The 27,375-nt window shown below is 47.7% G+C and overlaps 1 long non-coding RNA gene across 1 annotated transcript; it reads right to left on the bottom strand.

The window, feature by feature from the left end:
• Positions 1-635: 635 nt before the first annotated feature.
• On the bottom strand, positions 636-15,600 carry LOC116982943. Its single transcript, XR_004414568.1, has 3 exons — positions 15,190-15,600; positions 11,249-11,251; positions 636-646 (listed from the first exon to the last, which is right to left on the bottom strand). It is a non-coding gene; the product is annotated as an uncharacterized LOC116982943 (long non-coding RNA).
• Between the last annotated feature and the right edge of the window lie 11,775 nt (positions 15,601-27,375).

Genomic DNA, 27,375 nt, shown 5'->3' with positions numbered 1-27,375 from the left:
GTAAATTGTAAATTGTCCCTAATGTATAGAATAGTGCTAGTCTACAGGGTGATCACTGGTCAGCAAAGACTCGGTGGGCCAAAGGGCCTGTTTCCATGTTATATCTCTAAAGTAAAAGTAAATTAAAGTAACACCTCATCTTCTGTCTGGGCTCATTGTAACCTGCAGGGTTCAATACTGGTCTCACAGTATTAACAGTCATCCATCTGCTATATTGCCTCAACTTGCTTTTTCTCTCGCTGGGAGTAGAGGCCATGCCCAGCCTGACCTGCCCAGGATATCACCGGCTCTGCATTTCACAACCCCCACTTTCTCATTTCGAGGTTATTCCATCCATGTTCTCATTCGCAAATTGCTCCTATTCACTCCTGGACATGCCGGTCTGACCCTGTCAAAGACACCTCCCTGCCGCTTTACTATCTTCTTTTACCTACTTTTCTGTTCTGACAAAGGTCTCCTCCCTGGACCATCAACTCTGTGTTTCTTGCCACAGTTGCAACCTGACCTGCTGATTCATTCCACCATTTTCTTTTCTTTTTCTTGCTAAATCTGATTATTCTTCAGCTCAAAGAGCCAGTCTATCAACTCATTGAACAGTAACTCCAGCAGGCTATGGACTAGCTGGCCTTTGTTGCCCACAAGCCTCCTTTATACTTCAACCCAACCGATCAGCACAGTCTTCTGTTCCTCTCACCCAAGTGGACTGATTTAGCCTCATCCTAAGTAATTTTCCTCAGCTCCTGTGCTCCAAGGAATAATGTCCTGGCCTGCACAAACTCTCCTTATAGCCTAAGAGTTCTGGCAACATCCTCGTAAATCTTTGCTTAATTTCCAGCTTAATGGCATCTTTCCTATAGCGGGATGACCAACACTGAACCTAATACTCCCAAGTGTGGCTTCACTAACGTCTTGTACGGTGTGTTTCTATGAACTGAACATACAAATCTCTTCATCACATTCCAAACAAATAGTAAAGATAACCCATCTACTGCAGCATTCACATAATTCATTTTGTGTGTCGGGGATTGAGTTACACCCCGTTTCTCTTCCAAAAATAGAAGTTTGTGGAACCCGATTTCATTACATCTATAAAACTGCTGCCATCTGACATCAAGCAGACCATCTGTACCTTTGCTGCTTTTAATAGAATTTCTCTCTCCTGATTGTCCTTCCTTTGTTTCTCGAGCTGCTCCAGATGTTCCAAGAATTTCAATTGTGTCCTTACATCTGTTGCTTGTTCATACCGTTCAGGGTCCTGCGGATCATTTGGAAAGGAGAAAAATACATCAGAAAATGTCTCATGCGTTGCCAACAGCAGCCCATCCCCCAGGTCCTCTCCCCACCAGCCCCGAGTAATGTTCCCTTGATTACAACCAGCAATTATCGGTCTGCAAACGCGATAATTCTATGTTTAACAGAGCTAGCAAAATTTCACAGACCATTATTCGATATTGAAAACAGGGGAGCATTTGGAAGCAGCAAAGTTTAGGTTTACATAAAACTTGTCCTCGGGTGTTTCACGGATAGGTTTCAGGGAAATGGTTGCTTAGCCAGGAAGAATGGACAGGGAGGAATTTGATGGATTGACCCAAAGGCTGGTTTTGACAAGACTTTATTATTGAAAAGAGTGGGGAGACGGAAAGGATCGGGAAGCAAATCTCAGAGAGCAGAGACCACGCGAGATGAAATGATAGGATGATTCACAAAAACCACCAGGTGGCGCCAGCAATGGCAGCCTCGCCAACAGTCTGTCTCGTCCATTCCTTCTTTGTTATTTCATAGGATGTGTTAAATGTATGTTTTAGTGTTCTTTAGCTTGTTTTAAGTGGGGGGTGGGGGCAGGGGGTGGGCTTTTGTGGAGTAACTTTTTTACATCCCTTACCTCGACGGAGATACGATTTTTTTCCGTATCGTATCTCCGTCCGCACTGCGCCCGAACATCGAGGAGCTGGAGGCCTCTGCTGGGGACAGACTTTGGGAGCTCCAGCCGCAGGAGCCTGCAGGACTTAACATCGTGGAGCTCGCGATCCCTGGTCAGAGACCGACCAGGAGCTCCAAGCCGCAGGAGCTTCGACCACACCGACGTGGGAGCTTCGATCTCCGGCTGCGGGAGCTTCGACTGCCCCAACCGCAAGAGGATAACGAAGGATTATATTGCCTTCCATCACCGTGAGGAATGTGGGGAATCCATTGTGGTGGATGTTTATGTCAACTTTTATGGAGTTGGGTGTCTTGTTGCTTTTTTTAGTAAGGCTGTATGGTAAATCGAATATCACTGTGCCTTAATTGATACACGTGACAATAAAAGACCTTGAACCTTGAACTTCCCTGGAGTCGAGGGAAGTGTTGAGGATTGCTGGAGGCAGGCACAAAAAGCTGGAGTAACTCAGCGGGACAGGCAGCAACTCTGGAGACAAGGAATGGGTGACAATTCTTCAAATTGATCAGTCTGAAGAAGGGTCTCCACCCGAAATGTCACCCATTCCTTCTCTCCAGAGGTGCTGCCTGTCCCGCTGAGTTACTCCAGCTTTTTGTGTCTATCTTCGTTTTAAACCAGCATCTGCAGTTCCTTCCTACACATTCCTGGAGGCAGCAGGTTCAAGGTGCGGCAGGGCTATGGAGGGATTGGATAAGGAACTAATGTTAAATTGATATGGTTAGTGGTTGGCAAGACGTTGTTGATCAGCAGGAGCTGAGTAAATCTTGTTTAAAACAAAATGCAGGTAAAATTGTAGATACTGCAAGAAATATGTTACAAGCAAAACACCATGCAATTATATAACAGCCTGCATGACCTTGAAGCACTCCAAACTTCTTCCCTTTGCACTACCTGTTGTACGTGAATGGATTGATTGAACTCGTGTACAGTATGATTCAGCTGGAAAGTTTTTGCACTGTAACTCTTTTCCCCTCTCCCATTGGGCAAAAGATACAAACATTTGAAAACATGTAGCAGCAGATTCTTCTTCCCCTCACTTCAATCTTGAACAGACCCAGAGTCACAGAGCTATACAGCATGGAAGCACGCCATTCGGCCCACTAAGTATATGCTGACCATACAGGGCTGGTCCCACTTAGAGTTTAGCGACACAGCACAGAAACAGGCCCTTCTGTCACAATCTGCCCTCTCCTCATTCTCATCCACTTCACCTCCCAGTACTTTTCCACCGGTCCCTCCTTCTCCTCGCCTGCCTGCCTGCCACTCCCCTCTCATCAGCCCAACTCTCCTCACCTGTTGCACTCAGTTGCCTCATGATCACCAATTAACCCGGTATATAGACTCTCCTCACCGTTCACACAGTGCCAGATTGTTCTCAGCATTCATGCAAGACCCTCCAGCGATTTCCAGACTACGTCTCCTGCCTTCCCGCCCCTCTTCTGAACCCTTGCTCAATCCTGAGCCTCTCTGTGGGTACGGTGTACCCATTCCTGTGTTACTACTCTGTGTTACAGTATCGTAATAAAGTTCATTACCAACTATACCTGCCTGATTCTGTGCTACTATTGGGTCCAAGCTATACCCGTTACAGTACAATCTGGCCAACAATGGACTCAGCGCACACAACGTCTCCGTCAAACCGCTTCGAGAGGATTGAGCACACGCTCCTGCAGCACGAAGCTATGCTCGCTGCCTCCAACTCCGAGGTTCGACAGGCTGTGTCAAACCAGGAGCAAGCATTGGTTGCACTAGCACCCAGGTCCAACAGCTGATGACCACCCTCGCCCAGGCTACACCCCATGCTCCGCCTCCGGCTCCGACAGCACCAGCTCCCGGTCCGCCAGGACCATCACCTGAGCCCCGGGTGGGAACCCCGGAGCGCTACGCTGGAGACCCGGAGGGCTGCAACCCATTCATCACGAACTGTTCCATTCTCTTCGCCCTACAGCCCTACACCTACGCCCAGGAAGCGTCGAGAGTGGCGTTTACCATTAATCACCTGACTGGCAGAGCTCGGCTGTGGGGAATGGCTGAATGGGAGCGACGCACGCCGGCTTGCTCCTCTTTCCAGGCCTTCGCCGCGGAGCTTCGCAAGGTGTTCGGTGAGGTTTCGATGGGTCCGGACGCTGCGGGAAGTCTGCTGGGGTTGAGCCAGGGGAACCAGAGCGTCGCTGACTTCGCCATCGACTTTCGCACCAGGGCCCGTCAGAGTGATTGGAACGCCCCGGCCCAGTGTGACGCTTTCTTGCTGGGCTTGAATGACTATATCAAGGATGAGTTGGTGTCCCATGACCTTCCTTCTTCTCTGGATGGGCTTATCGAGCTAACGACCTGTCTGGACCGACGCATCCTGGCGAGACGTCGGGAGTGGCGACAGGGACAGGCGGACCGCCAGCTATCCACCCAAGCTCGTTTTCCTCCGGAGACTGGACTACCCTCGTCGGGGCAACCGTCGAGGCAACCCGAACCCATGCAGGTGGGTCGCACCAGTCTCACACCGAGGAACGGGAACGTCGGCGTCAGGGGAACCTCTGTCTCTACTGTGGCCTGGCGGGTCATTACATCTCCAAGTGTCCAGTAAAAGGCCAGACTCACCAGTAGCGGAGGAATTACTGCTGAGTCGAACCTCTGAACTTTCCTCTGCCCGACGCCCTCTTTGTCATGCCCGTCTGCTGTTGTCTGATGGTTCTCACACCCTCCACACCTTCATAGACTCTGGTTGTGACATTAATCTTATGGACAAGGAACTAGCCCGCCAGCTTGGCATCAGTTGTGTTCCCCTGCCTGAACCTGTTCCCACCAACGCCCTCGACGGCCATCTCCTGGGGACTGTTTCTCACCAGACGGTCCCAGTGCGCATGCTCCTGTCTGGTAATCACCATGAGACCATCCAGTTCCACATCCTGCAGTCTCCCCGTCTTCCCCTCATCCTGGGTTACCCCTGGCTTCGGCAACACAACCCCAACATCGACTGGAGGACGGGGGTCATCTTGGGTTGGAGCCCTTCCTGCCACCAAGTGTGCCTGAAGCAAGCCTCAGCTCCTCAACCGGCCACCTGCTCCAGTTCTGCTCCAGATCTGACGGGGGTCCCAGCCGAGTACCATGACTTTGGGGAGGTTTTTAGCAAGTCTAGGGCCACCTCCCTTCCTCCTCATCGGCCCTATGACTGCGCCATAAACCTCCTGCCTGGTTCCGCTCCTCCTAGGGGTCGCCTTTACTCCCTGTCCGCCCCTGAGAGAGGCGCCATGGAGAAATACATAAACGACTCCTTGGTTGCTGGTCTCATCCGTCCCTCCTCGTCTCCTGCTGGGGCTGGGTTCTTCTTCGTGGAGAAGAAGGACAAATCTCTGCATCCCTGCATAGATTACCGGGGCTCAACGGCATCACGGTGAAGAATCGCTACCCTCTCCCACTCATCTCCTCTGCTTTCGAGCTCCTGGAGGGGGCCACCATCTTTTCGAAGTTGGATCTACGCAACGCCTACCACTTGGTCCGCATCAAAGAGGGAGATGAGTGGAAGACCGCCTTCAACACTCCCACGGGACATTATGAATACCGGGTGATGCCCTTTGGCCTCACCAACGCCCCGGCCATCTTCCAGGCTTTGGTCAATGACGTTCTCAGAGACATGTTGAACAAGTACGTGTTCATCTATATTGATGACATCCTCATCTTTTCACGGACCAAGGAGGAACACGTACACCACGTCCAGGCAGTTCTACATTGGCTCCTGGAGAACTCGCTCTTTGTTAAAGCTGAGAAGTGCGAGTTTCACTCCCCGTCAGTCTCCTTCCTAGGATACATCGTTGGCCAAGGGAACATCAAGATGGACCCTGCCAAGGTCTCTGCTGTCACCACCTGGCCTGTTCCTGACTCCCGCAAGCAGTTCCTGGGGTTCGCCAATTTTTACCGACGGTTCATCCGTGGCTACAGTACTGTGGCCGCACCCCTCACGGCACTCACCTCCTCCAAGGTTCCGTTCCGGTGGTCTGCCGCGGCCGACGAAGCTTTTCAGACACTCAAGACACGGTTTACATCGGCCACCATCCTCCAAGTTCCGGACTCAGAGAGACAGTTCGTGGTGGAGGTGGACGCCTCCGTCGTGGGCGTGGGAGCTGTTCTGTCCCAGCGGGCTGCCGGGGACCAGAAGCTCCATCCATGCGCCTTCTTCTCCCGACGCCTGACCCCTGCTGAGAGGAATTATGACATTGGCAACCGAGAACTGTTGGCGGTTAAGTTGGCGTTGGAGGAATGGCGTCACTGGCTGGAGGGAACCGAGCAGCCTTTCTTGGTTTGGACTGACCACAAGAACCTTGAATACCTCCAGTCAGCCAAGAGGCTCAACTCTCGTCAGGCCCGCTGGTCTCTCTTCCTCACCCGCTTCAACTTCTCCCTCTCCTACCGACCTGGGTCCCGCAACGTGAAGCCCGATGCCCTCTCTCGACAGTTCTTGGCGAAGGAGGAGCCTTTCTCTGGCCCCAACATCATCCTCCCGTCCTCGCACAGGGTTGCCTCCCTCACCTGGGAAGTGGAGGAGAGGGTCAAGGCGGCCTTGGAGAACCAGCCGGGACCCAGCGCATGCCCTCCTGATCGCCTGTTTGTGGTTTCTGCCCTGCGGTCCAACGTCCTTCAGTGGGCCCACAGCTCTCGACTCACCTGTCATCCCGGCATTCAGCGGACCAAGGAGATGGTGCTACGGAGGTTCTGGTGGGCATCGCTGGAGGAGGACACTCGGGAGTTTGTCAACGCCTGTCCCGTTTGCAACCAGCACAAGGTCTCGCACCAAGCTCCTGCGGGTCATCTGCTTCCACTGCCTGTACCCCATCGACCATGGTCCCACATCTCCCTGGACTTCGTTACCGGCCTACCCCCATCCAGTGGTCACACCACCATCCTGACCGTGGTCGATAGATTTAGCAAGATGGTTCACTTCGTGCCCCTGCCCAAGCTTCCGTCTGCCAAGGAAACTGCCGAGCTCATGTTACTCCACGTCTTCAGGCTCCATGGTCTCCCCGTCGATGTGGTCTCCGACCGGGGACCCCAGTTTGCCTCTGTGTTCTGGAGGGAGTTCTGCACGCTTGTGGGGGCCACCGTGAGTCTGACGTCCGGATTTCATCCCCAGTCCAACGGCCAGACTGAAAGGAAGAATCAGGAGATGGAGACGGCGCTGCGGTGTATGGTGTCCAAGCATCCCTCCTCCTGGTCCCAGCAGTTGTTGTGGGTGGAGTATGCCCACAACACCCTGACAAGCTCGGCCACTGGGCTCTCCCCTTTCCAGTGTGCCTACGGGTTCCAGCCTCCACTGTTCCCGGCGCTGGAGAAAGAGGTTTCCTGCCTGTCCGTCCAGGCCTTCATTCGTCGCTGCCGCAGGACGTGGACCCAAGCCAGGGCGGCTCTTCTCCGCTCCGTGGACCGTTACGCCACGGCTGCCAACTGTCACCGCACCCAGGCCCCCACCTACCTCGCGGGCCAGAAGGTGTGGCTGTCGACCCGGGACCTTCCCTTGAGGGTGGAGTCCAAGAAGTTGGCACCCAAGTTCATCGGTCCCTTTGAGATCCAGAAGGTCATCAACCCAGCGGCTGTGAGGCTCAAGTTGCCTCGTTCCATGCGGGTCCATCCTACGTTCCACGTGTCCGGAGTAAAGCCAGTCCGGGAGAGCTCCCTGGTCCCCGCAGTCCCTCCTCCTCCACCTCCTCGTCTCATCGACGGAGGCCCCGCCTTCACGGTGCACCACCTTCCGCGCTCCCGCCGTCGTGGGAGGGGTCTCCAATACCTGGTCGATTGGGAGGGTTACGGTCCAGAGGAGAGGTCCTGGGTTCCTGCTCGACACATCCTGGACGCCTCCCTCATCAGGGAGTTTCACCGGCGACATCCCGACCAGCCGTCCAAGTCCGCCACTCCTAGAGTGGTCGCCGCCCCTGAGACTCTGTCCCCTCTTCCGTCTGAGGCGCCCAGTGACGACGAGACGGAGCTTTCCTCTGATGCTATGGAGGAGGATGCGGACATGGATGTCTCAGACGAATATTAGCCCTCCTCCGGTCCCCCTCCTCCCACCCAACTCTGCGTGGGATTGGGTTTATTTTCTTTATTGTTTTTTTTGTTGTTGTTTTTGGACGTCAGGAGCCGTCCCTTGAGGGGGGGGTTCTGTCACAATCTGCCCTCTCCTCATTCTCATCCACTTCATCTCCCAGTACTTTTCCACCGGTCCCTCCTTCTCCTCACCTGCCTGCCTGCCACTCCCCTCTCATCAGCCCAACTCTCCTCACCTGTTGCACTCAGTTGTCTCTGATCACCAATTAACCCGGTACATAGACTCTCCTCACCGTTCACACAGTGCCAGATTGTTCTCAGCATTCATGCAAGACTCTCCAGCGATTTCCAGACTACGTCTCCTGCCTGCCCCTCTTCGGAACCCTCGCTCAATCCTGAGCCTCTGTGTGAGTACGGTGTACCCATTCCTGTGTTACTACTCTGTGTTACAGTATCGTAATAAAGTTTGTTACCAACTATACCTGCCTGATTCTGTGCTGCTATTGGGTCCAAGCTATACCCGTTACACCTTCGGCCTGCGCTGGCCAGCGATCATCCTGTACACTAGCACCATCCGACACACTGGGGACAATTTTACAATTTTACCAAAGCTAATTAATCTACAAACTTCGTGTCTTTGGGATTTGGGAGGAAACCAGAGCACCGGGAGGAAACCCATGAGGTCACATGGAGAACATACAAATGTGGTACAGACATCACCCATGATCAGGATCAAACCCGGGTCTTTGGCGCTGTAAGGCAGCAACTCTATCGTGGCTCCATTGTCCCGTCCCTGCCTGCAATCGCATTTGCCTGTGTTTGGCCCACATCCCTCGAAACCCTTCCTTTCCATAAGCTATCTAAATGTGTTTGGAAAAGCCCTATTCCATCTGCACCCAACTTCCAAAGCTCTAATCAAAAGTCTTTTCAGCCAATGTAATTATATCCCTCTCAAATACCAATCCAACACTTGACATCCATTTATTAGTATCCTGATTGCATCAAACCTCTGCTGGCAATGTTCCACTTCACCATATAAGGAACTACAGGTGCACAACCTTTTATCCGAAAGCCTTGGGACCAGACACTTTTCGTAATTCAGAATTTGTCGGTCTTCGGAATGGAAATTTTTTAGCGTAGATTTTAATGGCTGGCTCAGTGGTAGAGTGCTCGGCTCATATCCGCAAGGTCGCGAGTTTGCGCCTTGATCCCGGCAATAAACTCTGTCGCGTGTTTGAGTCTTCAATGTAGTTTTTTCTTGCAGAATAAATGTTTGTATGAAATGCAGTGTAGGAGAGGTGTACTGACTGTGTGGGCAGAACTTTGGAAGTGATTGCCCACCAGTCTAAAAAGCCGCTGTGTCTCCCTGTCCCTGGGATAGCAGGGGGCGATCAAACAGCACAATACCCCCCCCCCCCCCCCCCAACTCCAGAGGAATCCGCTCCCCAATGGGCCGCTACGGCGACAAGTGGCAGTTTGCCCACAGCCCGAGCTGCGCCCCCTCATCCGCCACCCCAAGAACAAGACGTACCTTGCACACCATCAGCTTCTGCCCCTACGTGTTCCTCTGGAGTTGGAGCGGGGCTGGGCTGGAGCTGCTGCTGGCTGTGGGTCTCTGGGATCTCCGTGCTTGCAGTGGGCCTGGGAGTCGGTGTCCCGTTGGTCCTGACGTCTCCGGCCACCCCCCTGTACAGGAGCTGAGACTGGGAACTGTACCGCCCTTGCCCCCTCCCTCTGCAACTGCAAACAACCCCACTCTCCTGCAAGGGCGGTACAGTTCCCGGAGGATGGCAGGTGGCCGGAGACGTCAAGACCAACAGGAACTCGCTCCCCGATGGGCCTCTACGACGCCCCGAGCTGCGCCCCGTCATCCGCAACCCAGGTTCCTCTGTAGTTGGAGCGGGGCTGGGCTGGGCTGCTGTTGGCTGTGGGTCTCTGGGATCTCCGTGCTTGCAGTGGGCCTGGGGGTTGGTGTCCCGATGAGGGGGCGCAGCTCGGGGAACGGCTTCTGGTGGTCCTGACGTCTCCGGCCAGTTTGCAGTTTTCCTCTGGAGTTGGAACGGGGCTGGGCTGCTGCTGGCTGTGGGTCTCTGGGATCTCCGTGCTTGCAGTGGGCCTGGGGGTCGGTGTCCCGTTGGTCCTGCTGCAATCGCCGACGTGAAGACAGTGCAAAGCCCCCGCGCCGGTGCAATGGGCGGGGAGCTGGAGAGGGGAGGGAAGGGGTCACAGACATGGCCGGGAAGCAGAGGGGTGTAGGTGGGGTGAAACTGAAGCGAGCGACAATCTGCTGCTGCTGCCTGCCCGCTGAGTTAAAAAGTTCCCACGCAAGACTCACGAAACACTGTGTATCGTGAGTCTACCGTGGGAACTTTTTAACTCAGCGGGCAGGCAGCAGCATATTGTCAATTATTAACCCTCCCGCGCAATATACCCTCACCTTCTCTTTTATGAATGGGGATTTAGTTCCCCTTTCTTCGAGGACCGACCGGAGGTTCCGCTGTCACCTCTGCGGGCCGCCCTCTGTGAACGTTTTCAAGGACCTTTCTTCAAGGACCGAAAAAATGGCCGCTATTCGGAGGTTTTCGTTATTTGGATCTTCGGATAAAAGGTTGTGCACCTGTACTCCATTTCACGTTACTTAGATGCTTGATTCTCTTCTAATCAACTTATTCACAGCACATATTCTAATTTTATTTTTAATCCCATCAAATATTTGTCCAACCTCTATCAGGTTCCTGTTGGGTTACTTCCGAGGCCAGCACGGTGACATAAAAGTCTCTTCATAATTATAGGCAAAAGAACCCTTCGTGATCTTTGACTCCTTCCCCTGGAGGTTCTGTGATTGTTGCACTCCTTAGCCTTGAGGTGACATCTTGATTGCACAAGGTTGTACAGGTTGGCCATTCTAATCGTTTGGCCCATCTACACTAACCCCATTTGCCTGCACTAGGACTATATGCTTGTGTTTGTCCAAATGCCTCTTGAATGTAGGTTCCAAGGGAAAATGCCACAGCCTATCCACGGCACAGTGATGCAATGGTAGAGTTGTTGCCTCACTGCATCAGAGACCGGATTCATTTCTGATACGGGTGCTGCCTGTACGGAGTTTGCACGTTGCCCCTGTGACTGCACGGGTTTTCTCCAAATTCTCTGGTTTCACTGGAGTTTAGAAGGATGAGGGAGGATCTTATAGAAACATATAAAATTATAAAAGGACTGGACAAGCCAGATGCAGGAAAAATGTTCCCAATGTTGGGTGAGTCCAGAACCAGGGGCCACAGTCTTGGAATAAAGGATAGGCCATTTAAGACTGAGGTGAGAAAAAACTTTTTCACCCAGAGAGTTGTGAATTTATGGAATTCCCTGCCTCAGAGGGCAGTGGAGGCCAAGTCACTGGATGGATTTAAGAGAGAGTTAGATAGAGCTCTAGGGGCTAGTGGAGTCAAGGGATATGGGGAGAAGGCAGGCACGGGTTATTGATAGGGGATGATCAGCCATTATCACAATAAATGGCGGTGCTGGTTCGAAGGGCCGAGTGACCTCCTCCTGCACCTATTTTCTATGTTTCTATGTTTCTATGTTTCCTCCCACATTCTAAAGACGTGCAGGTTTGTAGGGTTAATTGGCTTCTGTAAACTGTCCCTAGTGTGTAGGGTTAGTCTGCAGGTGATCAATGGTCGGCGTGGACTCAGTTGCGAAGGTCCTGTTCCACCCTGTATCTACAGTATAAACTAAACTAAACTATCCAACCTCTCCTTATCAGCTTCTGAACCCGGCAATACCCCTGTAGATGTCTGCAATGCCATCCTTCCTAGAGCAGTGCAACATGAACAGTGCTCTAACTGTGGCCTTACCAACATTTTGTGTATCTGTAACATGATGTCCCAACTCCTGTGCTCAGTACCCTGATGATGATGATGATGATGATATACCACCTCATCTTCATCTGGCAACTTATTCCATATACTCACCACCCTCTGCATGGACTAAGTTGCCCTTTGGTCCCTGTTAAATTGTTTCCTTCTCACCTTAAACCTATGCCTTCTTTAGACTCCCCTGCCAGGGGAAAGGACTGTGGATATTTATCTTAATTTTATTTTAATCCCATTAAATATTTGGCCAACTACGATCAAATTCTTTTTTGCTACTCTTGTGTCTAGCACCTCATGATTTCATCCCTCAGTCTCCTGCACTCCAAGAAAAAAAGTTCTCGCCTATCCAGCCTCTCCTTATACCTTGTTGTCTATGACCTTACCATGGAAATGCAGTTTAGTCAGTTGCTCAGTGCGCTGTAGAAATTGTATCATAGGCCCTGGCATCTGCACTGTTTGGTAATACATCATCATAGTACCTTTAACATTAAGAACGCACCAAATAACATAATCAAAAATAGTTAGAATGGACTACTATCATATCATTATAACAAAATGAAGCCTGTGCTGGAATAAATGGTTGAGTGATAGTTTCACAAGCTACTAACGGGGTCACACCAGATTAACCTAGATTACAAAATCCTGAGAGCATCCCCGTGCTTTCAAACCAATTAAGTAATGATAAAGAAAAGTATTTCGATCAGTGTGCAATTTTAAATTAGCAAGAATAGGGGTTTGAAAATGAACACAGTAAGTGTTAATTGAACATGGAATAAATTTGAATACTAAATCAGAGCAGATTCCATTGCAAAAAAATGTTTTATTTCATTTGGTTTATTATTGCCCCGTGCTTTGTTTTGTAACAAATGCAAAGCTTTGTTTACGTGCTATCCAATCAAAATCAGACCATACCATCACGCCGTACACAAAGAACACATAACAGTACAACACAGGAACAGGCTCTTCAGCCCACAATGTCCATGCTGAACATGATGCCAAGATAATACAATATAATATACAATATTTTATTACATGTCATTTGAACCTCAGTGAGGCTCAAACGGAACTCCGTTTCCACAGCTATACAAACAAAAACAATTTCCTACAAGACATACACACAATTCAATTTACAGAAACTAATCTAATTTGCCCACACATGATCAATATCCCTTCATCCCATGTCCCTATCCAAAAGCCTGTTAAACACCACTATGGCATTTGCCTCCACCTCCACCACCACCCATGGCAGCATGGTCCAGGCACCCACCATCCTCTGTGTAATAACAATTTCCCCCACACATTTCCTTTAAACGTTGCCCCTCTCACCTTAAACCTATGCCCTCTAGTCTGTGACATTTCCACCCTGGGTAAAAGGTTCTTACTCTCTCAGAGAATAGTACCACATATTGTTAGAAAATCGGACAAATTTACAATTGGAGTAGAGATTTTATTTAATGGAACTATTGTATCGGATTGTAAAGACAGCAAGTCCCAGAGTCAAAGCATATGGTGAACAAAGCAGGACTGGCTGGGCTTAGACTTACACATGGCAAAAGCGTAGCCTCAAATTGGTTGAGGGTTGTATGCAGTCGATGTTAAAACTTTGTCTCCACAGACCTGCTCCATCTCCTCTGTATGACCTTACACTACTCCCACAGCAGCCATGTCTGGACTGAGCAACACAGTAATGGCAGAACAATGAACAATACAACAAATGCAACACCACACACTTGTCAGAATTAAATTCCATTTCTTACCCAGGTTCAGTTCTCAGCACATCTGCACCAGACCCACAGTGGTAGAGCAGCTATGTAGAATAAACTGCTGGAGTTGGTGAGCATTTACGTCACCCCATTAAATGTACCGTCAAAGCCAAATATGTCATAGAATCTCCCTCAAGTTGTCCTGAAGCAAAGGTCTAGCAAAATGGCATCAGTCCAAACTTATGCACAGTTTCCCTTGTAGTTCCTTCCAGAAAATTATTAGCCCTTTTACCTCAGTTGACAAAGGAGGTGAAGAACATAAACTGCAATCAAATATAGAGATATGTTCCTTCTTCCACAAGCTCTCTTGTGTACTCATCCCTGAAACTCACTGTGCACTAACCATTACACACTCCAAGCACAAGTCAGTCCCTGGGTCTACACTGACTCTTCAAATGACGATCATCCTGGTTTCACATCCACAAAGTCAACTCGCTGGGTAACTGAGGATTTAGGTGAAAGGAAAGCTCACAGCTACTGTGGAAACCATTGCAACATGGCTAATCAGAAGAATGGAGAGGAATGCTATTCAAAGGGGTTTCACCTATACGATTCAAACTGTTCAACATTTTTGTTAAGGTCAATACAGTTATGGCCCCAAATAAATGCTGAAAGAATAGGACAGTATGAAACAAGAAGGTTGTTTCTCATGGCTGGGGATTCAAGATGACAGACAACAGATAAATGACTAAATGTAAAATACTCAGATTAGAGGAAGAAGAAGCTTGTTCACAAAGATTTTGATCAAAACATTCACAGAGAAATTGGTTGAGGGACACTATATCAACACAATAACTGGAAGAAATTGTGTAAGGCAAAGTGATTTGACAATTGCAGTAAGGAGTACAGTAGTTGCAATGAAGATTTGGCTCACATTGAGCATGACCTCCACGCCAAACAATCTGGGGCAAATGACTAGTCACCTGATTACTTAGACATTGAAAACCCACAATGTATTTTTTTACACAATTCTGGCACGTAACTTTGTTGTTCTGAAAATCTAAAAAGAATACATTTAGTCAAGAGTTTGAAGGACATGAAACCAAAGTGGACAGATCAAGTTTAAGCTTATTGTGAATCGCACAAGTACGGTGAGGTATAAATAGAATGAAGAACCTTGCTTGCAGCAGCATCACAAACACATAGCCACGGTGCTGGCCATGGTGGAACAGCGGTAGAGTTGCTTGCAGTGCCGGAGGCCCGGGTTTGAACCCGACTACAGGTGCAGTCTGTACGGAGCCTGTACATTCTCCCCGTGACCGGCGTGGTTTTCTCCCACACTCTAAAGGCGTACAGGTATGTAGGCTACGGTGGATGTGTAAATTGTCCTCGGTGTGTGCAGGATAGTGTTAATGTGTGGTGATCGCTGGTCGGTGCGGACTCGGTGGGCCAAAGGGCCTGGTTCCGTGCTGCATCTCTAAATTAAACTAAACTAAACTAAACTAAACATGGACACAAAACAAATTATACATAAATTATATGTAACATTCTAAAAGAAAGTGTGCAAAAAAACAAAACATTGATGCAAAAAACAATTAGAAAAGCAAGTTCATGGTAGTGCAAGAGGTAGTCCATCGTGTTCAACTGTTGAGGTGGGATTAGGGTTGTGTGGGTCGGTTCAAGAACTTGATGGCTGTAGGAAAGTCGCTGTTCCTGAACCTGGTGGTGTGGGACTTCAAGCTTCTGTACCTTCTGCCCGACGGTAGCGGTGAGGAGAGGGCATGGCCAGGATGGTGGGGATCCGTGATCATAGATGCCGCCTTCTTGAGCCAACACTTCATGTGGATGCTTTTGATGATGGGGATGGTTGTGCTTGTGATGGACCAGGCTGGGTCCACCACTCTTGCAGCCTCTTGTGGTCCTCTGTTGGAATGGCCATACCAGGCCATGATGCAACCAGTCAGGATACTTTCTGCAATATATCTGTAAATGTTTGTAGAATCTTTGGAGACATACCGAATCTCTTTAAACTCCTAAGAAAGTAGAGACAGCGGCAACCCTTCTTCATGGTTGTGTTTATGTGCTGGGCCCAGGACAGTTCATCTGAGATGCCTACACCTAGGAATTTGCAGCTGCTTTAACTCTCTCCACCACCAACCCACCAATAAACACTGGTGCCTGGTCTCTTGACTGCCCCTTTCTGAAGCCAGATGACATCAGAAGCACTCCAGCCACAACCTAAATGAGTAGAGAAAAGGTAAATAAGCAAAACTCCTACTCTCACAGAAATGCATACGTGAAGTCTAGAACAACAACTCCGCACAAGGTAACAGTGATCTGAGGCACATGTTTTGGACACATATGCAAAGATCGCTTCTCATGGAACACTAACTGGAAAGGAGCAGAGAAAAAAAGGACAAATCCTTTATTATAACTGTTATAGTAAAAGCAAACTATAAAGAGTTCTGCCTCCATTAAATTACTTAAACATCTTTGTGCTGTAATGAGTAAGGCAGGCACACAAGCACTGTTTGATTGCACTGGGTGAGTCACTGTACAGAACAACAAAAAATGTATTTTTAAGTTATTTGCTGTTACCATCAGCGAGCTGCAGAGTGAGCAACGCAGATACAAATGCTTCCGTTTACTCTAGCCGTAACTACGCAGAACACAAGACCACATCAATCCTGACCTTAACTTTATGCTTCCAGGGAGGAATGTATTAATCACGCTACTGAGTCTAAGTTATATGAAGAAATTGCTGTGAAAATGAGAGTACAAGTTATCTCCATGGCCTCCAAACATAACTGCGCCATTTATATGAGACTGCTGGCCCACTTTCTTTCTCTGTCCTCTTCACCAGCAACTGCTGTGGTGACGTTCCATGCAACAGGCTGCTCATGAACAGGTACATGCATGACGTTAGGTAAAGCTCATCAGATGATTGAGTTCCTGAGGCAACATTGTCGCGACTAATCCTGCACCACCATTCCATTTGCACCTCCCAATTTCCCGGAACAAAACTCCGAACAAAAGTACTATCTATAGATAAGGGCGGCAAAGTGGCGCAGCCGTAGAGTTGCTGCCTTACAGTGCTTGCAGCGCCAGACACCTTGGTTTGTTCCCAACTACTGGTACTGTCTGTACGGAGTTTGTACGCGTTCTCCCCATGACCATATGAGTTTTTGCCGAGACCTTCTCACACTCCAAAGACATACAGGTTTGTAGGTTAATTGGCTTGGTATATGTGTAAATTGGCTCTAGTGTGTGTAGAACAGTGTTAATGTGCTGGGATCGTGGGTCGGTGCGGACTCAGTAGACCGAAGGGCCTATTTCTGTGCTGTATCTCTAAACTAAACTGACCTGAACCTCCATGCCTTCAGAGAAGGAAGCAAATTAAAAGAAAGGCTTGTATTTACATAGCACTTCAAGGAAAGCTAATTAAAAACATTTGAAAGCAGGCACTGTTGAAGGAAAGACAGCACTCTGCTTGCACCGAACAAATGGTTGATATAGACTTGTCCAAAATGTGAAGGAAAATTCCATTGCTTTATTTCAAAATAGTATCTTGGGATTTTATACAAATAGAACAAACAGCCCTTGGTTTAACCTCTCATTGAAATGATAGCATCGCTGACAATACTGCTGACTCAGGGAAACATAGAAACATGGAAAATAGGTGCAGGAGTAGGCCATTCGGCCCTTCGAGCCTGCACCGCCATTCGATATGATCATGGCTGATCATCCAACTCAGTATCCCATCCCTGCCTTCTCTCCATACCCCCTGATCCGATTAGCCACAAGGGCCACATCTAACTCCCTCTTAAATATAGCCAATGAACTGGCCTCAACTACCTTCTGTGGCAGAGAATTCCACAGATTCACCACTCTCTGTGTAAAAAATGATTTTCTCATCTCGGTCCTAAAAGACTTCCCTCTTATCCTTAAACTGTGACCCCTAGTTCTGGACTTCTCCAACATCGGGAATAATCTTCCTGCATCTAGCCTGTCCAACCCCTTAAGAATTTTGTAAGTTTCTATAAGATCCCCCCTCAATCTTCTAAATTCTAGCGAGTACAAGCCGAGTCTATCCAGTCTTTCTTCATATGAAAGTCCTGCCATCCCAGGAATCAGTCTGGTGAACCTTCTCTGTACTCCCTCTATGGCAAGAATGTCTTTCCTCAGAATAGGAGACCGAAATTGTACGCAATACTCCAGGTGTGGTCTCACCAAGACCCTGTACAACTGCAGTAGACCTCCCTGCTCTTATACTCAAATCCTTTTGCTATGAATGCTAACATACCATTTGTTTTCTTCACTGCCTGCTGCACCTGCATTCCTACTTTCAATGACTGGTATACCATGACACCCAAGTCTCGTTGCATCTCCCCTTTTCCTAATCGGCCACCATTCAGATAATAGTCTACTTTCCTGTTTTTGTCACCAAAGTGGATAACCTCACATTTATCCACATTATACTGCATCTGCCATGCATTTGCCCACTCACCCAACTTATCCAAGTCACCTTGCAGTCTCCTAGCATCCTCCTCACAGCTAACACTGCTCCCCAGCTTCGTGTCATCCGCAAACTTGGAGATGTTGCATTCAATTCCCTCATCCAGATCATTAATATATATTGTAAATAGCTGGGGTCCCAGCACTGAGCCTTGCGGTACCACACTAGTCATTGCCTGCCATTCTGAAAAGGACCCGTTTACTCCTACTCTTTGCTTCCTGTATGCCAGCCAGTTCTCTATCCACATCAATACTGAACCCCCAATACCGTGTGCTTTAAGTTTGTATACTAATCTCTTATGTGGGACCTTGTCGAAAGCCTTCTGAAAGTCCAGATATAACACATCCACTGGTTCTCCCTTATCCACTCTACTAGTTACATCCTCGAAAAATTCTATAAGATTCGTCAGACATGATTTACCTCTCATAAATCCATGCTGACTTTGTCCAATGAATTCACCACTTTCCAAATGTGCTGCTATCCCATCTGACTCCAGGCTTAATAACTGACTCCAGAATTTTCCCGACCACCGATGTTAGACTAACTGGTCTGTAATTCCCTGTTTTCTCTCTCCCTCCCTTTTTAAAAAGTGGGGTTACATTAGCTACCCTCCAGTCCTCAGGAACTACTCCAGAATCTAAAGAGTTTTGAAAAATTATCACTAATGCATCCACTATTTCTGCAGCTACTTCCTTAAGTTCTCTGGGATGCAACTTATCTGGCCCTGGGGATTTATCGGCCTTTAATCCATTCAATTTACCTAACACCACTTCCCGGCTAACCTGGATTTCACTCAGTTCCTCCATCTCATTTAACCCCTGGTCCCTTGCTATTTCCGGCAGATTATTTATGTCTTCCTTAGTGAAGACGAAACCAAAGTAGTTATTCAATTGGTCTGCCATGTCCTTGTTCCCCATGACCAATTCTGACTGCAAGGGACCTACATTTGTTTTAACTAATCTTTTCCTCTTCACATATCTTTAAAATCCAGCCTGGGTTACCTGCACAAGTTTCCACAGTGAAAATCTTTTTTTATTTTTCAAAATAGACAAGGAATAAATATATACAATGCATGAACCGTGCAAAAAATTCATCCAACATTTTCGGAGGCTATACAAACATTCAATATTGTTTAGACACATTGCTCAAATTTCACAAATTTATCTCCCACCCTTGCCACTCATGTGGCCCACGGGCGTGGAATCCCTTCCTTTATTTTGAGGGGCATCCCCACCACACCATGCCCCCCATGTCCAGCAGCGGAAGGACCCTAGACTGTGGTCCTCCCCCACGGAGCCTTGGCATTGGCTGCACCGAGCTTCAGTGCGTCCCATAGCACGTACTCCTGCAGTCTGCAGCGGGCCAGTCGGCAATATTCCCTGACGGACATCTCGCTCCGCTGGGAGGTCAACAAAGCTCTGTCAGACCAAAGAGCGTCTTTCACCGAGTTGATGACCTTCCAGCAGCACTTGATGTCCGTCTCTGAATGGGTCCCTGGGAACAGGTCGTAAATCACAGAGTCTTCTGTGACGGAGCTGTTTCGAATAAATCATGACAGGGACCATTGCAAACCTCTTCAGACCTTCTTTGCGAATCCACACTCTGCAAAGAGGTGGGCAACCGTCTCCTCTCCATAGCAGCTGTCCGGAGGGCAGCATGCGATGGTAGTGAGGTTTCGACGGTGCAGGAAGGATCTGACTGGGAGGGCTCCCCTCACTGCCAGCCAAGCCAGGTCTTGGTGCTTGTGGTGAGTTCTGGCGATGAGGCATTTTGCCAGACAAGCTGGGCAGTCTGCTCTGGGAACCACGCCACCGGATCCATCGAGTCCTTTCCCTGCAGTGCCTGCAGGACGTTCCGTGCTGACCACTGCCCGATGGACTTGTGGTCAAAGGTGTTGCTCCAGATGAACCTTACCACAAACGACAGATGGTGCGCCAATGTCCAGCTGACTGGCGCTTTGTGTGGCATCTGCGCCAGGCCCATCCTTCGCAACACCAGAGACAGATAGAACCTCAGCAGGTAGTGACACTTGGTGCCCACGTGACTTGGCTCTACACTCCGCCTGATGCAGCCACACACAAAGGTGGCTATCAGGGTGAGGGCGACGTTGGGCACACTTTTACCCCCTTTGTCTGCTGACTTGTGCATTGTGGCCCGTCGCACCCGGTCTATCCTCAACCCCCAGATGAACTGGAAGACGGCCCAGAAAGTCCCTCTTAAATCTCACCCCCTCTCTGTACACCTCAATAAGGTCTCCCCTTGGTCTCCACAAAAAGTAATAGTGAAAAGTTACTGGTGGTAGTCGTATAAAGGCCCGTAACAGCAACTGTCAGCTAGGATAGGGTATTAATCAAGAAATAATGTGTGCTTGTGAGAAAGATGCTGCACTAATCATGGACAATTTTAATTATCATATAGATTGGACAAATCAAATTGGCAAGGGGAGCCTTGAGGATGTGTTTGAGAATGGGCTCCAAATGATGACTTAAGAGCAATGCATTGATGAACCAGCCAGGGAGCAGGCTATTTTGGGTCTGGTATTATACAAAGAGGCAGTATTAATTAATAATCTCATAGTAAAGGATCCCCAGGATGGAATGATCATAATGTGGTAGAATTTCAAATTCAGTTTGAGGGTGAAAATCCTGGAGCTGAAACTAGTGTCCTGAAGTTAAATAAAGACAATTTCTTAGGATCAAATTGGCAAAGGAGACTTAAATAGATGAAAGAATCAGCGGACTTATCAAGTGAAGTCGAGTTTATTGTCATAAGTATAAGGTACGATGAGATTCCAGCTTGCAGCAGCTTTACGGGCACATTAACAAATACACAAAAACATCAATTATACATAAATTGCACAAATTCTGCAAGAGCGTGAAAAGAAAGAAGACAGTGCAAAAAACAAGGGAACAGGCCAAAACATAATGAGATCAAAAAAACAAGAATTAGCTTGCAGTGTTTAAGAGTCAAGAGCGTTTAATTGTCATAAGTACTGAAACGGTACAATGAAATTCTTGCAGCAGCACAACAGGACTGTAAATACAGTATTCAATAAATAACCTAATAAAACAAACCAAAATAAGTTCAATAAATAAAAACAACATGAATGCAATTCAAAAGCAAAAGTCCCTAGTGCAACCGAGCCAGGTCTTAGTTCAAAATGTAGTTGGTATTTGTAGTGTTCAATAGCCTGATGGTTTTTGGGAAGAAGTTGTTCCTGAACCTAAAGGTTTGAGGGAGGTTTAGGGCTGTGCGGGTCGGTCCAAGATCATGACGGTTGTAGGAAAGTCGCTGTTCCTGAACCTGGTGGTGTGGGACTTCAGGCTTCTGTACCTCCTGCCCAACCTGAGCAGTGAGAAAGGGGCATGGCCCAGATAGTGGGGATTCTTTTCTGACCTTTGCAATTCCGATCAAAGGTCCTTGACCTCAAACATGGATTCTGCCTCTCCCCCAAAGGATGCTGCTTGACCTCTGAAGAGCTTCCTCCATTGTTCTGGTTTGATTACACAGTGCACAGAGCCATACAGCACACCATGCCTATGCTGGCAAAACCCATCCAATCTCATTTAGCAAGATTTGGTCCGTAGACTCGAATGGCTTGGCAATTCAAATGTTCGTCCAAAATACTTCATAAATGTTTTAAGAGTGACCTTAAATGTGAGATTAATAAAACAAATATTTAAACCCTTTAAGTACTCTGACGAAGCAAAGCATATGCAACTTAATTAAGCACATTCCAATTAATTAAAAACTATAAACAAGCTGAAATGCACTTCTCGTTTCCAAGTTATTCCTCTCTCAAATTGCTGTATGAAACTGCTGAACGCAAGCCAGGTCAAACCTGGAGCATGTTCAGCAGGCACACTGCCCAGTGTAAGTGCAGGGACTCAGCTAAAGTTGGCACTGTGCCACTTGGCTCCAGGAGAAGACCACAGCACAGCGGCAGCAATGACGTTTCAAGATGTCCCACAATCCCTCGGACAATTTAATGGCCCTTGGAATGTTCTGGATTGTCAATCAAGCCTTTCTCGCAAGACGATTGTGTCTCTGTGATCCAACCTGTTCCCTCTTCACACAGCTCAGTATCACTGCCAAACAAAGTTCCAGCACGCAATTACAAACTTTCTGAGCTTAAAGTTAATTTGTGTGAATTGTACACCAACTTTCTGCACTCCGAGAAATGGTTCAGATCACCTTAAAATCTTAACAGTGATTTGCACTAAGATATCAGAGCATCTTGGTGCAAAGGTAACTTCCAAACTGATAATAACATGTTAAAAATGAAAACTATGATGTACAGAAATGAAAGGAGAAAAGGGGGAAGGAGACTTCCAAGGCTTCAGTCCCCACCATGGTAGAGTCAAGAGACAGCAGATGCTGGAAGGTGGAGACTACACTCGGAGTGCTGTGTGTACTTCAGGTGGCCCAGCTGTAGGGAGGATATCATTAAGGGTCAGAAAAGGTGCCTGAGTTATAAGTGGAGGTTGGATAGTTGGAACTATTTTTCTTTGGACCAGAGGGGCATGGAAAAAGTGAACGCTCACTGTCTTTTTCCCCAGGGTAGAGCATTCTAAAACTAGTGGGCGTAGGCTTAAGGTGAGAGGGCGAGATTTAAGAGGGACCTCAGAGGTAATATTTTCATTCAGAGGTTAGTCTGTATCTGGAATGAATTGCCAGAGATATGTACAGATATATGTAGGTACAGAGAACGTACAGATATGTAGGTTAATTGGCTTGGTGTATGAGTAAATTGTCCCTAGATGGTAAGATGGTGCTTATGTGAGGGGATCGCTGGTCGTTGCGGACTTGGTGGGCAGAAGGGCCTGTTTCCGCGCTGTATCTCTAAACTAAATAAAAACTATACTAAACCTGGTGAGGAAGCAAAACTACCAACACATCGATAGCAATATAACATTAAAGACAACTTAATAACGCAAACATTGCAGGCTTTGATTTTTTTTTAGTGAATTTAGTCATTGCTGTACAGCCCTCGTGCCTCGAGCGACTAACAAATTCTGCACACATGCCGTGAATGGCCAGAACCAGTCAACATTCACAGGATTAATGGAGGTTACTGGCTGCATGCCTTCAGGCCCAACTCTCAGACACTACTTTGGCCGTAGGAAAGGTTAAAGGTTCAAATGCAAATGACGTCCAATCTGTGTTCCTTTGTCATAGCATTCCACTTGCAACAGACGTGCTTCTGTTTTTCCGACGCCCCAGTCTCGAGGTTCAAGTTTTCAATTATTTTAAAATACACGCTAACAATTTCTCCTCAATGTTTGAAAAAAAGCAAAAACTTAAGCAGGGCTATTGAAAACAGCAAAAGACAAAATAAAGTCCCATTTAAAGGAAGCTATGTCTGTGACAGGTTAATTAACAAATTTAATAAAGATTTATCGATTTATTAATCAAAGCCTTAAGCGCCTTTCTGCAATCGAGGACATTTGTAATACCAAGTAAGCCTCTTCAAATTAATATATTCCATGCAGGAACTTGATGTGATCAAACAGCTTTTACCAAACTCGTCAAATGCTGCCCTCCTGTGTGTAACTGGCAGTTTTACAGCCTCAGACCTGTGCTCTCTTCAAGATGAAAGGTAAAGAGGCGATTCTCCACCTGAATGAGCCCCTCCCAGAGTCGTTGAGCTCGTTTATCAGACTATCGAAACAAGGAACCGTAGATGTTGCTTTAGACCAAAGTGCTGGAGTAACTCAGCTGGTCAGGCAGTATCTCTGAATAACATGGATAGGCGAAGTTTTGGGTCCCAACTGAAACGCTCCCTCTCCATGTTCCCAGAGATGCTGCCTGACCTGCTGAGTTACTCCAGCAACTTGTGTCCTTTTGTTTTTCTGACTGGTGGAGATCTGGAGGGATCCTTTGATTCCTGGCACCAACTGCAACTTAACCACCGAGGAGAGAAGATGGCATGGCACCTTATTCCAAGCCTCCAAGTTATTTGAGACCGATGTAATATTCTGAAAGTTCTCCCGGTCTATGTGCAAGGGTCAATGCATTTTATTCACAGCTCAAACCTCGTTCCTAATTTCATCAAAAAGAAGATAACTGCGGGTGTTTTGTAGCCAGGTTTTCTGCTGTTGCTCACAAGGGAACAGTGGGAGGTGGAACCTGGGCCAAAAGACAACTTTATTCTGTGATACCTCTAAACTCATCGGAAAGAGTAGCCCAAACATTTGGGAGAAGAATATGGACAATACGGCATATAAGGTGCTTACACCTGGACTATCCACCAAGATTACCGCTGGTTTGAGTTTTAAACTGTGACCCTTTGATCCAGAGGCAAAAACATTACCAAACCCTACACCTGGAAAGATGGTCACCAAAGCTGCACTTGCACAGCCTCTCTTAGTAACAGTTCTCTTCAGTAAATCGAGGGTTTATTCTCCTTTCTTCATGCTCCCCATTTCACCCTGCACATCTTTGGCAATGCTGGGCTTATAGACTTGGCCATGAACATCTATTTCTCACTGTCTAGCATTTACTCCCTGCAGCAAAAACAGAAGACTCAAGATGCTGTGAATCGCAGTTTATATCACACGGATATAAACCCTCCGTCTCAGTCTTCATGTGTGTTGCATTCCCAGCTGAAAGACCGTCCTTGTTAAGAAATTACATGTAACTGCTCTGTAGACAGGAACCATCACTCTGGTCTAATGTGATACTGATTACGTGACGATAAATATATTTCTAGTTTCATCACATGGCTTAAAATGGATTTAAATCATTTTCCTGAAAGTGACAGCATTACCTTCTCCCCCAGGCTCAGCCCCCAGGTTACCTCGGCAATTCAATACTGGGCTGAAGGATTCCAGAAGGAAAGGGCAATCTGCTACAGAGAGTACAGCCTGCCTCGACTTTTCCTGAGTGGGTTTGTGAATATATTGCAAGCGCAGCACAAAAAGCCCACAGACTTTTATTCTGAGTGAAGTCCATCTAATTGGTACCACTTGGATTCCTATCGGCATCTGATTTCAACAATGGATATTCACCGCACAATTGGACATGCAGCTGGATTCAATGGCCACCAACCAGAAACCCCTGCCAAACCCCAACGTATGTGCTCACCATGTCCCTTATAAAAGGGCTCCACACATAGTATTAACAGACCACTGCAAGTGTACCAGTGCAGTGATTGCAAGCCCCAAAGCCATTTCACTGCTCTCTCTGTTCAGTCCCCACCATCTGCCAATCCTTTTTTTTCAAAGTGTGGTGATATGGCACAAAGTATTTCCAGCAGGGAATCAGGCCATTCAGCCCTCCTGGCTGATACCCGTGCACTATGTGAGTTGATTCCCAGTCTACTTCCCTTAATCTTACCTCTCTTTTATGGGTACGGAATTTTCTTTGATCTGCATCTCGGCTATTTACTTTTATTATTACTTTGGATAAGTAAACGCAAGAGTGGTTTGTGATCAGGGGAGGCAAAGCAGGAAAGAGACCAGAAATAGTTCTGCTCCGGTGAGGCTATAATGTGGAAACATTGTCTAAAAATTAGATTCAGGATGGTGAACATAGATGCTGCTAAAAATTAACAGGTTCTTCCAGAAACAGCAACAGATGCCGAATCATTTGGTAATGTTAAAATCTGAGAAGGATAAATTATTGTTCATTGAAGGTACAATAAATTAGTCATTATTTTATTAATTGCCAACTCAGAGGCAATTAAAAAAAAATGGAAAGAAACATCAAGTTAGGCAGCATCCGTGGAACATAAACATAAGGGCCTGTCCCACGAGCATGCGACTCCATGGGGCAAGCGCGATCTAACGTGGTCGCGAGCCGTACGGCCTCGCGGGGCCGGTCCCACTTCGATCGCCGGAGCCGTATGGAGTTGTGCGGAGCTGGTCCCGACATCGCGCGGATCTCCGAAAAACTGACGCTGTCCAAAAATTCCACGCGGCAACGGCCTGCCGGCCCGCAGCCGCGTTGAGGTCGTACGCACCGCCTCGACGGGCGTGCGCAGCATCTCGACGCCGTACGCAGCGTCTAGACGCCATACGCAGCGTCTTGACGGCGTACGCCTAGCGCGAACTTCCCGCGGACTTCGCTCGAATTTCACGTCAACTCATACGGGATCACTCGAATTCCGCGCGGCCCCCGCTTCCTGTTTGGTCGCGCTCGCCGCATGCAGTCGCATGCTCATGAGACAGGCCCTATAGTCAAAAGTCTGATATTGAAGGCTCTTGGTAGCTTTTCCATCATCCAGAGTGGTTTGATAGTTGTTTACTCGAATTTCAATGGGTTTCTCCCATTTCGATGACCATTCGGAAGGATCATTCCATGTGGAAACATGTCCTACGCTTAACCCAAGCTTTATACATGCATTCAACCTGCAATGAATGGAATCCACTTCCAGGTTCAGCAACCAACCTGCACAAGAGGGGATGAGATATTATGGCCGTGCATAGCATCTTGTGTGTATAAAAAATGCTTTATGCTCCCAAGACACTATTTGCTGGTATGTTGAAGTTCATGTAACAGTGGGGTGAATGCATGATTTGAGCTCAGTGAAGGCACGCGCCACCATACGGTTAACCATGTCCTTTCAACTAGGCACAGTCAAACAATAATGGCGCTCAGTTGAGAAGACAGTGCTACCACAAACTGTGGATTCAACAGAGAAAACAAATCAGAATACAAATAAATAAATGGATGGTAGAAATAAGGAACTGCAGATGTGGGTTAACAAAAAAATGCACAAAGAGCTGGAGTAACTCAGTACGACAGGCAACATTTCTAGAGAACATGGATGGGTCAAGACCCTTCACAATCAAATGGATAGCATCGATATTGGTTTATTATTGCCATGTATACCGAGATATAGTTGTTTTGCATCCTAATCAGGCAATTCATACCAAACATGATTACAACAGGTAACAAAATAATAAATAAATGGAGCAGAATATAGTTTTACAGCTGTAAAGGGTTGTGCAAGGGTTGTAAATAGGTGGATTGGGAGATCGGGAGTTCATTCTTCGTATACGAGAGGTCTGTTCAGGAGTCTGGTAACAGCAGGGAAGAGGTTGTTCCTGAATCTGGTGATTTGTGTTTTCAATCCTCTATATCTTCTGCCCAACAGGAGAGGGGAGAAGAAAGAATGACCAGGGTGTGAGTGGTCCTTCAATATGTTGGCTGCTTTCAAAAGCATTGTGGCATAGATGGAACTGATGGAGGAGAGGCATTCACAACTCTGCAGTTTCTTATGGTCTTGGGCACAGCAGTTGCCACACCAAAAAATCACCGGATCAGATGAAATGTGAGCAACTTCCTTTCTGTTCTCCACCAACCACACCC

Source organism: Amblyraja radiata, chromosome 17, assembly GCF_010909765.2.
Source record: "Amblyraja radiata isolate CabotCenter1 chromosome 17, sAmbRad1.1.pri, whole genome shotgun sequence".
Lineage (NCBI taxonomy): Eukaryota > Metazoa > Chordata > Chondrichthyes > Rajiformes > Rajidae > Amblyraja > Amblyraja radiata.
The sequence above is the reverse complement of the archived record's forward strand: the minus strand, read 5'-3'. Positions and strand labels throughout refer to the sequence as shown.